Below are 15,693 nucleotides of genomic sequence, written 5' to 3'. Positions count from 1 at the left end.
ATTGTTAGTCATTCCTGTAGCGTCCTAACAGCCTAGGACCTCCCCAATATTCCGCTGCATGAAAGTTAAAACTCAACATTCTAAGCCTGCCTTCAACACATCTCTCCAACGCTTATGTCACAGAACTTCAGTGTACAGTGAGAACCGATAGAGCTCCAGCATTCTTTCATTTACAAGACACTACATCTCCTGCTTTGTTGAATAAAAAGTCACAACTTAAAAAAATTGAAAAATGCATAAATAAACATATGAACAAAATACATAAATATATAGATACACAAGCATTTACAATTTTAGGGTTGTGGTACCTGAATCACATGTCATGATCCGGTCACTGCGAACTGGCAGTCGAAGTGTCCTTGAGCTGCACAGGTGAGGTAGAATTATCAGCAGAAACAGAGTCATCAACAGTCTGATTGACCCAGTCTCTACATTGACATCAGTGTTTGATGAGTGATGGGCCACATGTAAAAAATTAGAGGAATCTCTCATAAGGGACTTCCCAGGATGTTGGGCAGTCACCATGTGTTCTTTGGTGTTGATGATAGTAAAAGGTTCAACCTCAAAAGAAGCATCAGATTTTCTTCTACTGTAATGTCTAACAAGCACTCAATCGCCTCTTGTAAAAGTGATGTCCTTTGCATGACGTCGCCAGTCAGCAGATGTTCTCATCTTCCGTTTGCGACCAAAATCTGTAGTGTGAATGTCTTCCCCATGCCTCTGGGCATTCGTTGCGCTTTAAAAGTGTTCTTTTAATTTTTATTTTTAGGTGTGAGGTTGGTCCATTGGGGTAGCTTGGTCGTCCTGGCTCTTTCAAACATGAGGGTTACTGGGCTTTCCCTTGTGGTTGAGTGAGCGTTCAAACGGTAAGTCTAAAGAGTAGTGTTTAAATCCACTTTGAGGTCGAGCTTCTATCAATCAATCAATCAATCACATTTATAGAGCACACTACTCACCCGCGAGGGTCTCAAGGCCCTGGGGGGGTGGGGGAGGGGTGCCGCTACTGCTCGAAAAGCCAGGTCTTGAGGTGCCTCCTGAAGGAGAGATGGTCCTGGGTCATTCGTAGGTGGGTTGGGAGGGAGTTCCACGTCTTGGCCGCCAGGTAGGAGAAGGATCTTCCCCCGGTGGTGGTTCTGCGAATCCGTGGGACTGTGGCGAGGGCGAGGCTGGCGGAGCGGAGCTGGCGGGTAGGTGTGTAGAAAATGAAGCGGGTTTTGAGGTATTCGGGGCCCATGTCGTGGAGAGCCTTGTGTGCGTGGGTGATGAGTCTGAAGGTGATCCTTTTGCTGACGGGGAGCCAGTGCAGGTCTCTCAGGTGGGCCGAGATGTGGCTGTGTCGGGGGATGTTCAGGATGAGTCGAGCAGATGCGTTCTGTATTTGCTGGAGTTTTTTCTGAAGTTTGGCGGTGGTCCCGGCGTAGAGGGCGTTCCCGTAGTCCAGACGGCTGGTGACGAGGGCCTGGTTCCGCTTTCTTTAGAGTTCTCCTGAACTGATCTACCAGGCCATCAGCCTGGCCAAAGAGGAGTATATTTTTGATGCTTTATATGTGGTAATTTCGAAAGTCTTTAAATTATTGGTTATTGAATGGTGGGCCGTTGTCAGACTTTAGTACTGCAGGTACACCCTATGTCGCAAAGATATCTAATTTTTGAATGACCTTTTCATATGTTGTGGATGAAATGTCTTCCACCAATGGATAAAGGGAGTATTCATCAACAATGACTAGAAGATGAAATTCATTTTCAAGAGGACAAAAGAAATCAATAGCAATTCTCTCCCCAGCATGATGTGGTAAGTCTGACATGTTTAAAGGGTGCAGAATGACTTGAGATGAAAGTCAGTTGCAGATATGGCAAGTCTTTATTCTTTTTTGACCCTTCCGTCAATATTCGGAAACCAGACTCTGTCACAGAAAACTCTTCTGGTGGCAACTATTCCTGGATGTCCCTCATGGGCGACATCGAGAACCTGTTGTCATAGAATCTCACGAATAACAATTTGTGTATTTTGCAGAATGAGGCCTTCTTGAGTTACTGAAAGTTCATCTCTTACAATTTTGGAACCTCAAATACTCATTAGTAAAAGGTCTGGAGTTCTGGTTCCACAACTGATAAACAATAAAGTCTTTTAATCTTGATATGTCCCTATCTTGGCTCGTGGCGGTGACATTTTGTTCTAATGGCATGGCAGCTGGTATGCTCAATTTCTCAATAAATTAGGTGTAGGCCTCCACAGGTACCAGGGCATTGTAATGACACTCTTGAAAAATAATAAGCTGTATTCTGATCTTTCCGTAGACGATGAATAATCGTATAGTTGTATTCTTGTAACCTCAAACCCCAACGTTCAAATCTAGGAGGCCTTTTGACTTTTCGATTGACAAATATCATCAGCAGTGCTTGATAATCAGTCACTACAGTGAAAGGCTTTCTGTACAAGAAAACATGGAAATATTAACAAGCCGAGACCACTGCCAAATGTTCTTTCTCAGGTTGCGAGTAAGAGGGTTCTCTTGTGACAGGCACTTACTGGCATATGCCACGATATGTCTCTGGGCAAGTGGCTGTCCTCTGTGCTGTGCAAGGATTGCGTGCAACCCAACAGGGATTGCATCAACTACAACCTTTGTATGTAGTTTGGGACCAAAGTAGGCCATTTCAGTGGCACTCTCAATGTCTTGCTTGATGATTGGAAGCTCTTCTCACACTCACATGACCAATGAAAAGATACATTCTTTTTGTTAATTCTCAGCATGGTGCACTGACCGTGGCAAAGTCTTTTATGTATCTGAAACAGTAACTGGCCAGTCCACCAAAAGATCATAGCATAGAAATGTCTTGTTTGGGATTTGCAGTAGACAAAGCTTGCTCTTTTGCTGGATCAGGTTTCATGCCCCCATAAGACAAGACATGGCCAAAGAATTTCAAGCTCCTTCTGTGTAGCTCTGAAAACTAATTTGTCATCACTATAGCTAAATTCATTTACTACAGGCTGTATGATGCATCAAATTACATCTGGGAAAAGTTCTGCAGTAGAGGATACACCAAAACTCAAGTTGCCTTTAGAGAAACAAACCAATATACGTAGAAAATGTCGTAATGTTCACCAGATTTTTCTTCAAGCTCCAATTGGTGAAATCCTTTATTTAAGTTGAGTCGAGAGAAGAGCTTTGCACCTCTCAGTTGAGTTATCATGTCAGCAATGTGCGGACCAGGATGTCATTCTCTCTCAATTGAATTGTTGGCCTAACACATGTCAACGCATATGCATACAGATCCTTCACTGTCTCTTTTCGGCACTACTACAATGAGCGAAACCCATGGTGTCGGACCAGTGGAGCGTTCAATGATGTCATGTTTAAGTAATGATTCAAGTTCCATTTCAGCAGTGTCTCGCAAGTGAAACGCAATTCGTCTGTGGCTTTGAGAAATGGGGCAAACATACTAATTCATGTGGAACTTTACTTTCATTGTTTTGAGTTTTCCTGGCCCATGAAATGATGACAGAAATTGACTTACAACTTCATGATGAACATTGATATTGTAGTTCACTGATATCAGTCCCATATCAGCCGGAGCATTGAAATTCACCAAACAAGCACTTGAAGCTCTTTCTTGAAATACATGAATAGGTGCTTGTACCACATTTTTCTTGATTTTATCATAACTGCAAAGGGTCTTTGACTCTTTAAGGGCATTGAAATAGCCCACGTGTTTACTTTTGTTTTTGACTTAGTAGACAGTTCTTGATACTTCGACTCAGGCATGATATCTATTGACGAGCCACTGTCCATTATGAATAGTATCTAACACCTATTTATTTTTAGAGTTATCTTTGAACAATGTTTGAATTTGTTTGGTGCTTCTTTTTGTCGGTTTTTCTTCACTTTGAGTTTTTCTCACATTTGACCAGTCCCAAATGTGCATGCCTTTCTGAGATAAACATCGACATCTCACAATTATCATTGTCACTTTCTCTGGAAACTGAGATTGAGAAACTCCGTGTCCATGGTTTAGATGACAATCTACCTTCTTTGGTTCCGATTTGCATAAAGTTGGTGTGACCGCTTGGCCTTGTGGGAGCGTGTCGAATGTCACTGAGGTAGCACTCGGTCAACCAGTTTGTCTTCATGCTGTGATGCACTTACGTTTCTCCTCACCGTGCAGGTCATCACAAAATGGTTCACTTTATCTCAGCCAAGGTATGCTTGTCCAATGGTGGGACATTTACCTTCATGTGGAAATGACAATCCACAACTGTAACATTCTCTTTTTCTGTGGACACATCACCTTTTGTCCTGCAGCCTTGTACCTTGGCTTACTTTTCATACTCATGATTGGTGCACTTTGGGCACCTCCAACCGCCATGTCAGTTGCCTGACGATGAGCACGTTCTTCAGTGCGAGCAGCCTTGAGGACTTGCTTTAAGCTCAGTTTCCTTCAGCATTCACCGTCCAAAGGAATCTGACAGACATTCATCAATTACTCTGAGGTGAGTAGCTTCCTCATCATTGAATTAATTGAATTTACAGAGTTTCACCAGAACATCTAGTTTCTCCACAAACTTATCGATAGTCTCACCTGGCTCTGGCACTCTTGACTGAATATGCATATTTTGTAATCCACATTTGGCACTGGATAAAATTGGACGTTCAAGGCTGTTTTGATTTATTCATGTGTCACTTCACCTTCTTGTTGTATAATTTTCACGGCTTCATTCACTCCTTCACAAGCCATGTTCCTCAGATACTTTATAATCTTTTAATCATCTTTTTCATCTATCAAATCCATGAAATCTTCAAAAGACTCTATCCATGTCAACCAACTATTACCAATATTGTGTGTTTTGGCAGTATCAAATACAGTTGGCGATTTCAAGAATGCATCAGCCATTCCTCTGAAACTTGATTAGGCAGGGCATCTTTAGGGTGCTGGATGGGGGGTCAGCCTTGCCAACATTTGCCTCTTGGATCTTGCCCTTGCTCTCCATTGGAACTCTTCACTTCATGGCTGTCTGGGGAGTGGGTATGGGTCCCTATGTGGCAGTTTTGGTGGTGGGTTGCATTTTATGGGGACTACTCAGCAAGCACAACCTCTGCCCCTCCTCCTGAGTCCTCTTCGCAGCATATTACGGTGCAACGATTCGTTAATAGGTTTGGTAAATATAAATGCCTTGCATTCAACTAGTCCATGTAAGCAGATAACGTTATAATTCTTGGTCGGCTTTGTCCTCAAATATTTTTTCAAAACCACCTGGTTAATCTCTGCTTTGTAGCACATGAAGTTTAATTTGATTTGTACTTGCACTGCTTTGTAATGTAGTTGCATCTCCGCATAACACATGGCATTAATTTGCGTAATGCACAGTACCTTTTATTTGCAGCCGTTGCCTTCAGTTTCTGGCCACTGACATGTAAACTTTAAATGCTGCTTTCTTTATCTTCAAGCAAACAGAAGGAGCTGATGGACAGAGCACTGAAACTTTTCATACACTCACCCCCAGTCACAGATCTGGGTTGAATCCATCATCATTCTTTAGCTCACTTCGCCACCCCAGTTCAGATCCAGCCATACGCAAATCAGTCTTGACCCTGTTTCCTATAGGAACAGTCCAGCCTGAACTGCCAAGCCAGGTCTTTACTGAACCAGAAGCAAGCATCCTGGGATCAGTTTTAGGGTAACACCCCTCATCAGGCAGGCTAGCTTGAATACAGTGGCAAAGTGAGCTAGGGGCCCAGGTCTGGCCACACCCTGCCAACCTAAGGCGAACAAAACAAACACAAGTAGATGATGGATAGAGAGGTGAAACTTTTCAGACACTCACCCTCAGTCACAGATCTGGGTTGAATCCATCATCGTTCTTTAGCTCACTTCACCACCCCAGTTCAGACCCAGCCATGTGCAAATCAGTCTTGACCCTTTTTCTTATGGTAACAGTCCAGCCCGAACATCCAAGCCAGGTCTTCACTGGACTGGAAACTGTGGCCAAGTGAGCAAGAGACCCATGTCTGGACATACCCTGTGTTTGCTTTGTTTTCCCTAAGTTGGCAGGGTATGCCCAGACATGGGTCCCTTGCTCATTTTGTCACTGTATTCAAGCTAGCCTGGCTGATGAGGGGTGTTACCTCGAATCCGGTCCCAGGATGCTTGTTTTTGCTCTAGGGAAGACCTGGCTTGGCAATTCCGGCTGGACTGTTCCCATGAAGAACAGGGTCAAGACTGATTTGCATATCGCTGGGTCTGAACTGGGGCGGCGAAGTGAGCTAAATAACAATGATGTTTTAAACCCAGATCTGTGACTGGGAGTGAGTGTCTGAAAAGTTTCAGTGCTCCATCCATCATCTCCTTGTGTTTGCTTTGTTTGCCCTAATTTGGCAGAGTATGCCCAGACGTGGGTCCCTTGCTCATTCTGCCACTGGATTCAAGCTAGCCTGGCTGATGACGGATGTTAACCCAAACCGGTCCCAGGATGCTTGTTTCCAGTCCAGGGAAGACCTGGCTTGGCAGGTCGGGCTGGACTGTTTTTATGAGTAAGAGGGTCAAGACTGATTTGCATTTGGCTGGGTCCGAACTGGGGCGGCAAAGTGAGCTAAAGAACGATGCTGGATTAAACACAGATCTGTGACAGGGGGTGAGTGTCTCAAAAGTTTCAGCGCTCCGTCCATCTCTTTGTGTTTGCTTTGTTTGCCCTAAGTTGGCAGGGTATGTCCAGATGTGGGTCCCTTGCTCACTTTGACACTGGATTCAAGCTAGCCTGGCTGATGAGGGGTGTTACCCCGAAACCCGTCCCAGGATGCTTGTTTCTGGTCCAGTGAAGACCTGGCTTGGCAGTTTGGGCCGGACTGTTCCCATAAGGAACAGGGTCCCAACTGATTTGCATATGGCTGGGTCTGAACTGGTGTGACGAAGTGAACTAAAGAACGATGATGGATTAAACCCAGATCTGTGACTGGGGGTGAGTGTCTGAAAAGCTTCAGCGCTCCGTTCATCATCTCCTTGTGTTTGCTTTCTTTATCTTCAAGCATTCTATACAGGCTGACATTGCGCTGAAACTCTACCTGGTCCAGCATCGATTGTACACTTAAACTGCAGCACACATGGCACACACAAGCTGTTGGCTGGACCATGGCAAACTCTCTGGAAGAGTGCTTTCAGTGTACTGGCAGCAGATCCCCTATCTCAGCACCAGTTGTAGCATTCTGCCAGCCGAGGCACTCGCCAATAAGTATGCCACACACGGAAAGTAATTTGACATGTCTTTATTCTGCTACGTGTAAGTCAGAACTCAGCATTCTCTGCTTGCTTTTAACTCATCTCTACAACGCTTACGTCACAGGTCTAGAGTATACAGTGTGAACTTTAAGAGTTCCAGCATTCTTTTATTACAAGACACTACAAATCCTACACTTGACTAATTTGTCACGCAATTGTGGAGTCTGAGTTCATAAGTTGTTCACTATGCGTTACACTCAAGAAGACTGACAATCACCATTCAGCTGATAACAGTACCCGCGACTATGAAATCTGTTTTTAATATGTGTTGCACCAACCAGTAGAAAATACAAGCTTTCTTGAAATCTAGGCTAACTTTATTCTATCATCTATTTGCCAGCCTGACACGTGATTCTACCCACTGTTTATTCTATGTTATAATGAAGAGTTGTAGACTTTCCCTTGGTTGAGAAATTATTTCCTGTGAATACATGAGCAAGAGTGTACATTCTCAGGGACACAGCAACTTCCCCAAGCTGACTAACATACTATGTAACACTTTGTGTACTGAGAGTAGATGCTGGGAACATTAGAATGCCATATATTGGTATAGTGAGAAAATCATTGAATGTATTTCTTTAGCAACTGCTTAATTTCTATTGGTTGTGAACAGTTTAAACAGCATGAACAACTGCTCATACCAGTGTAGGCATGCCAGAGTGTATATGGTGAGGCACATCCACTGCATTTAACCAGGATCATTTGCCAGTATCTTGACATGGTTTTTGATCTATCTCCTTTCTTGTACTCTAGGGTTGCTGCCCTTCTCCGGGGCATTAACCCTTGGATAGAAAGAGTGGTAGGTAGTGTTGCACCACACCACCCACTGTAGATAGTTTTTTAGTCACCTGGTCCTGAGGAATCGCCAACTGATCACTATGTGACATTCTGAGGCGAGAAACAAGTTGACCATCTGGGGGTAGAGTGAATTTTTGTCACATTAAAACAAATAGTCGCCCCCCCTCTCTTCTCTTTTTAGTCAGGTTGGGACCTTTCCAGAATAAAAATAATCACAAAGGATTCCTTTACCTGTTTTAATCCACACACCACATCTACACGCCTCTAGGCCCCTCACACCCACGGCGCCTATACGGCAAGGAACTAAAGATCTCCGAAAAAGAGCCCCTTTATGGGTGCCCGTCGAGCATTGCAACGCCGGCCCGACGAGGAGCAGACCCATATGATGAAGCATGACAACTAGCTTGCTGGGTGTGTGAGGGTCCTAGTTCCGACAGGAGGTATCCCCCACCTCCTCACTACCTTGAGTACACACCAGGTGGCCAACTTGCCACCGAGGTACTCCGTACCTTTCATTGTCTTCTATTGTACAACATTTGACATGAGGTTGACATCACAAGAAATCACATTACACACTCTGGGGCATTGATCAGAAGAAAGGACCTTGCAGCTTGTGACCCAGATGGTATCATGAGATATCCATTGTTTAAATGTGTGAATGAGTAAAAACACCAATATTAATGATCATATAGATACAAAACAGATGAATATTAAAAAAGAATTAGGGTTTCTGGTTTTCAGTTAAAACTGATTATAACTGATAAAACACCACCAAAGGGAATATTTGCTTTCAGTAGAATCTAGGAAACAACAGAATTTGCTGAAATGTTACTGCTTCAATGTCCCCTGGTGTAAAATCAATGCAAGCGCATACGCTATCTATAAGCCTTTTTCTGTGATGGATGCTTCCACTAGAACCTCACTGCCACTTAATATTAGGACTGGGCGGAAATATAATTCAGCTCGGGGAGTTGGCAGAATATGGTAACTTCGCACCATGTGCGTAAAATGGAATTTACTCTAAATTCTGCCATCCGGCGCATGGCGGAATTATTTTTCCGTTGGTGTGCGCAAGCCTTGTTTTGGCGAGCGTTAAAAGATTTGCCGGCTGCTATTAACCGAAATTTGCTTGCCGCTAGTGTGGCTTCCAAGCGTCCTTTTCCTGATGTGGGCAAGCATGAGAGACTGCATCTCGAGCAGATTCTCTACTGAAGAAGCAGCGAAAACGACTCGAAAAGACATTTTTGAGTTAATATTCTACTCCAACGGACTATTCAGGTCGTTTTTTTAGTGCGATTAGCTTTTAAAAATGTTTTTGCCTTACTTTTTCAACAAAAAGGAAGTGCCCCAGAATCTTCAACTTCCTGTTCCTGTCCAGCACACTCCTCCCAGTGCTTTGTCCATCTCTGATACATTTTCATTTGGATTTTGAGGTGGAAGGCTCACTCTCTTTGTCTGTTGCATATATACCAGTGGTTTTAAGGACTTTGCTTTTTGTGATGGCACAAGTAAGTTCAAAAAAGTTTGTATACGGGCGTTGTTTGTTTGATAGAGGGCATGCACCAGTGTTTATTTGTACTTTTATTTGATTTTTACATTTTATTGTGGTGGGTGGCCTGCAGTTTCAGTAGGGGCCAAGTTACTTTTTTGTATTGAATTTTTAATCTTTTGTAAGGGGGAAAAAGGTTGCACTGTTCATTGCATTTTCTCCATGTATGCTAAATTTGCAATATTAATTTATTTTACTATGTGGCCTAGTCTGCACATGGGCCATCTAGCCAGTAGGCCCAGTACTAGTCATGGGTGAATGAAACAACTGTTTCTGTGATATACATTGTTTTAAAACATAATTTAGGGCAGGCATGGCATTGGATTAAAATTAAAATGTGTTTTCTTTGTATTTCACATTTGTTTTTCTGTAAAAAGTATTTTGGTGGGGTAATATTTGATGCCTTGGGCGGATGTATGTTGTTGTAAATTTTTTAGAGCCTACTTAATTTCAGTTTTTGGCATTGATACATTAATGGTAGTATTTTCTTCAGTGTTACCATGCCTCCTTTGTCTGGTGTGTGTTTGCCAAAGGCCACAATTTGTCTTTGTTATCCATGCTATGTAAGTAAGTTTATTTGCATAGTTAATAAAAACCATTGCACTACAAAAACATCAAGTTAAAACGATTCTGCATACAATAATAAAAAGATATTTCATAATTTACATCTTTTTTCTTTAAAATTAATACTGTAACGTAATAGACTTTCCACTGGCCAAGCAATTTTTTGTTTCAGCTCATGCTGTTAGTGGTCGAGTTATTTAGTTAAAATCTACTACTTCTCGCCACCTCTTACGCCAGAGATCAATAAAGGTGCTTCTAAATTTTTAGAGTACTTAAAAGTTTTAATAAAATGCTTTGGTGCCAAGCCCTGTGGGAACAAGTAAAAGGACTGTCCGCATGTGAGCATCCATGATAGATTTGCTGTTTTATTTGGATGCTGACCTTTAATAGATTATGATTCTGGTGCCAGCATTTTCTTTTCCACCACCCTCATGAACTTCACCAGGCTGCAGTTCAACTGTGGGTCATTTGGTGCAAAACAGGCAAGGACTGCTTGTCTTCTGGAACGTAACCCTAATTGATTGAAATGGCGTTTTAGCAATAGTTTTCGTTCTTCCAAGAGTTCTTTACTGGTACATAACAGATGCAGCAGATCTTCTGGCCAATGTGGAAAATACTGAATACAGGGTAATAAGCCAAGTCTGTACTTCAGGAACTTAACTTTAGTAGTTTTGGCGTAACCCAAGTCAAGATAATACTGAGGTGCTGGCGAAGAGTACGTGTCCAGGGTCATCCATCCATGTGACCTTTTCAAGAGGGATGCCTTGTCCTCAACCCACGAGAGGTATTTAACCGTCTACCAGACCAATATTTTAAGTGTCATCATCATCAAGTGACCATCAACTCAGAGAAGTCAAGGAGGGAAACAAGTGCTATATGGTTCAGAGCAGACTATAGATCTAAAGGCAAACATGACATCTTGAATCGAGGCAATATCCTACGGCTGCTATTTCACAAACCATCTCTGAAAGAAGTGACAACTTTGGACTTGGTTTCAATTAAATTTATCAAATGTAAGGATGCCACGGAAGGCGAAAAAACAAAAACAACATGGATAACGTCATCAATTGCACAAAAAATAACTCTAGAGGTCCACACTTTTAAAAACTGGGGGATAACAATCACAACCTTCATTAAGCCATGATACCCTGAGTTCTCCATGCTATGTGGTCAGGGGCCATTTTGTGTAGTCAGTGTCCATAGGCCTGCTTGTGTTCTTTGTTGTCCATGCCTCCTTGTTGTTCTTTGACCATGTGGCCAGCATCCATTCTGTGTAGCCAGCCAGTGTGCTTTTTCCATAGGCCTGCATGTTTTCTTTGTTGTGGCCATGTCTCCTTGCTTGCTCTTGTTGTTTGACCATGTTGCCGATGGCCATTTTGTGTAGCCAGCCAGTGTACCTTTGCACTAGGTCTGCATGTGTTCCTTGTTGGAGGCATGTTTCTTCTCTTGCTGTTGTTGTTTGACCATGTGGCCGGTGACCATTTTGTGTAGCCAGCCAGTGGGCTTTTGCCATAGGACTACATGTGTTCTTTGTTGTGGCCATGCCTCCTTGCTTGCTTTTGTTGTTTGACCATGTGGCCAGCAACAATGTTGTGTAGCCAGCCTGGGTGCTTTTGCCATAGTACTGCATGTGTTCTTTGTTGGAGCCATGCCTCCTTGCTTGCTGCTGTTTGACCATGTGGCCGGCAACCATGTTGTGTAGTCAGCCAGTGTTCATTTGCCATAGGTCTGCATTTGTTCTTTGTTGAAGCCATGTTTCCTTGCTTGCTGCTGTTGTTGTTTGACTATGTGGATGGCAACCATTTTGTGTAGCCAGCCTGTGTACTTTTTCCATAGGCCTGTATTTGTTCTTTGTTATCGCCATGCTTCCTTGCATGTTGTTGTTGGTTACCTTGTGGCCGGCAGCTATTTTGTTCAGCCTGCCACTGTGTGAATTCTTTTTTTCCAGTTTTCAAAGCCATGTTCTACAGAGATTGATAGGAGTCGACTATTCCTTTTTTTAAGTTTTTTTCCCACTTTTCTTAATCAGTTTAATATACTTGAGGAGCATTGTTTTATATGTATGAACAGTGTGTAGTATTATATGGATTTTTTATTTTTATTTTTCCCTGCATCCTCTTTCCTCCCAATGGGTTTGTTTTCGCATAGTTCCCTAGTACACCAGCAATCATTTTTATTTATTTATTTTTAATATATATTTTTTTTAAATGTAAAAAACATTTTTTTACATAGTCCCTCTATTCACCCCCCTGCCTGCCATAGGTGCCTGCCACACACCAGCATTATTTCTTTTTGTCAAAATGTTTTTATAGAAAGTTGTTACGGGTATCAGCCCAACACTTTACATTGTTATAGATTCATTAAGTCAGTATCAACAGTATGCTAAATACAGTTTTAGTATATCAAAATAAATGGGACATAATTCAGATTAAGCATGTACAACATTGAGGTAACATTGCAATTCATCAAAATTACAAACTGTAAGCTGCAAAGCACCCTTCTAAAAAAAAAAATAGCTAAACCAACCCATAAAGAAAAATCAAATTAGATTAGAACTTTAAAACATGTCATGCATGACAGAAGTTACTAATTGCCAATCGAAGTTTAGAAAAAGGGGGACAATAAGAATATATCTGCGGGAAGGTACACAACCAGGGTTCATCCCGTCAACCCTCTAAGAGAAGGACTGAGGGTCTGAACCAGACTATAATTGGAAAAGATGAAGTGCCCTTATTCGGGGTTGACAGTAGAAAAAGGGAAGTCCCCTTGAGAGGAACTGTACAAAGGGGCCCCATACATAATCAAAGCTCTTCCTTGTTTCCGCCATTATATCTGTCATATGTTCCATTGCTAGGGCCTGCCAAAGCTGGGAGTGCCATTGGGAAAGGGAAGGGGCCTTTAATCTCTTCCACGCTGCGGCCATAGCCATTTTGCCACCCCCAAACAGATCCACAAGCTAGAACGGTCTCCCAGTGTCTGGCTCTTCAGTACAGGGTCTTGTAGACCCAGCAGAACATACTCCGGGCCCTCAGAGATTGGATAACCCAATATCTCCCTTATCTGTGACCGGAGTTCTCTTGCAAAAAGGTTAAATGGAGGGACAGTCCCACCATATATGGGGAAAATCCCCCAACATCCCACATCCCCTTCAACATATTATTGAGGTATTCAGAAAACATATGTGTAACTTCTCAGGGTAGAGATACCAGTCATAGAGGGTGTTATAATGTGCCTCCCTTAAACCCATGGAGCAATTATATTTGAAGATATCCCTATAAAGCGCACACCACTGTTTCTCTTCTATGGTAATGCCCAGCGTAGTTTCCCAAAAGGACATGTGACGAGGTGCAGAAGCGTGCCTGTTTGCGAGTAAAAGCCAATAGAGGAAGGATATACAGTCTCGGGAATTTCCACCACTTCGTATAAAGTTCTCAATGAGGAGCAGGTCCCATTTTCCCCTGAACCCCCTGCCTGCCATAGTTGTACACACACCAGCATTCATTTTTATTCCATTTCCCCCTGGCGCCCCTTGCATGCCACAGGTGCACTACCCATCAGCGTTCATTTTTTAAGGATTATTCTATTTACCCCTTGCCTGCCATAGGCGCATATAAGAATTTATTTTATTAGGATTATTCAATTTCCCCCTGGACCTTCTTGCCTGCCATAGGCTCACACCAGCATTCATGTTTTAAGGCTTATTCTATTTTTCCTTGGACACTCTGTCTGCAAAAAGTGCACAGTGCACACCAGCAGTCATTTTTTAAGAATTATTCATTTTTCTCCCGCTCCTTGCTGACTGCCATGCTTTGCATGGTTTGTAGACTACACTGCAGCATTTGGTTGGGTAGACCAGCAAAACATTTAGAATGAACTACCCAACTGGGGAATTTCTAATAAACTGCTACAGGCAGTAATCGCCATTTATTTACAAACATGGGTGAGAACCAAGCTGACACATAACACAGTATCACCTAAAGTCCATACCAATAGAGGCCTAAAATAAGGATGCGTCCTGGCACCCATGCCAGTCAATTTGTACACTGCAGATCTTGGGCAATCATTAAAAGCTGCAACCCTGCCCGTACCCAAAATTGGCAAAAGGCACCTATCTCTGATGCAATATGCAGATGACATGGTAATTATGGATCATACCAAGAGATGGATTCAAAAAGGCCTGGACGTCCTCAACATTTACAACATTGAAAACAAATTGGTTGCAAATTGCACCAAAACAAAGGTTTTCACCTTTGGTCGTTATCCAGATAAGAACAAAATACAATATGCAGGGGGAAAATTAAAAAGCTAACAAGTAACACAAATTAGAACATTGGAATGTTGGCAGTTCCATTGAAAACAATGGAGTGCTCCGGGCTTATAATGGCTGGTATAAGCCCGGAGCGCCAACATTCCAATGTGTCTTTGTTCACAGCTCTGGCTGTGAACAAAGACTTCAGGGAGCCGGAGGGGATTTGAATCCCCTCGCGCTCCCTGAAGGCTTCGTTTTGTTAGAACATTCTGCCCTCTAGTGGCAGAATGTTCTAATAGCCGTATAGCCCTTCGTAGCAGGGCTATACCTGCTTTTAAAGTCCCGCTGCTGTTGTTAAAATCCCTCGCCTTCGGCTCGGGCCTTTAACGCTGCAGCGGGCCTTTAACAGCCGGTATAGCCCGCTACGGCGGGCTATAAGGCTATAATATAACTATTTAGGCTTCTGGTTCAGTGCCAGTGGAAAATCAAAGTTCCATGCGACCTAAATGGAAGAGAAAGGAAAGGAAGTGAACTATGCTTTATGCAAGCTCAATTCAAACCTGCATATCCCAACCACATACGTCATTTGAAGAGTAATACGAGCTAAACTTCTTCCAACTATTAGTTATGGCCACTAGCCCATCCTGGGGCCTTAACACCAATAATGGAAAAGGGGCAGTGAAGATCCTACAAGCTCATTTTTGGCATTCCATATCATGCCTGAAACTCTATAATACAGCTAGAGTTTGGCCTTTGCAAACAATCCTACAATAATATGGTGACCTTTGTCCGATACCACCATAAAGTCCACAGTTCATCCGCACTTACAATGAAAGAAGTCCTGAAAGAAATATTTTGTTCTGTGAAGAATCTTTGGACTGAATTCTTGTCAGTTTCATACAACAAACTGAACCTAGCCTGAAAAGCTGGAAGATAGCCCAATTCCACCAACACAATTAAAATCTAAATTAAAGAAACAAGTTAGACTGCTCTTGAGGCAAAAAACAATAATAATATACAAGAGTGAGGCCGTGGCCTAGCCAAGCACCAAGATGTATGTATGTATGTATGTATGTGCGGTCTTATATAGCGCTCAAATTACCCTTGGGCATCTCGGCGCTTGCATTGGGAACCCATCCTGGTTTTTCCCTGTGAGATAACCCGTACTGGGCATCCCCAAGGTGAAAGCCAGGCATCCCGCCGCGGGGGGCCGTTGTGGAGATTAAGCAAGCTTGTTGCCCAGAGCTGCATAGTGTGAACT

The sequence above is a fragment of the Triturus cristatus genome, chromosome 8 (genome assembly GCF_964204655.1).
Source record: "Triturus cristatus chromosome 8, aTriCri1.1, whole genome shotgun sequence".
Taxonomy (NCBI): domain Eukaryota; kingdom Metazoa; phylum Chordata; class Amphibia; order Caudata; family Salamandridae; genus Triturus; species Triturus cristatus.
This window is presented reverse-complemented; position numbering follows the sequence as displayed.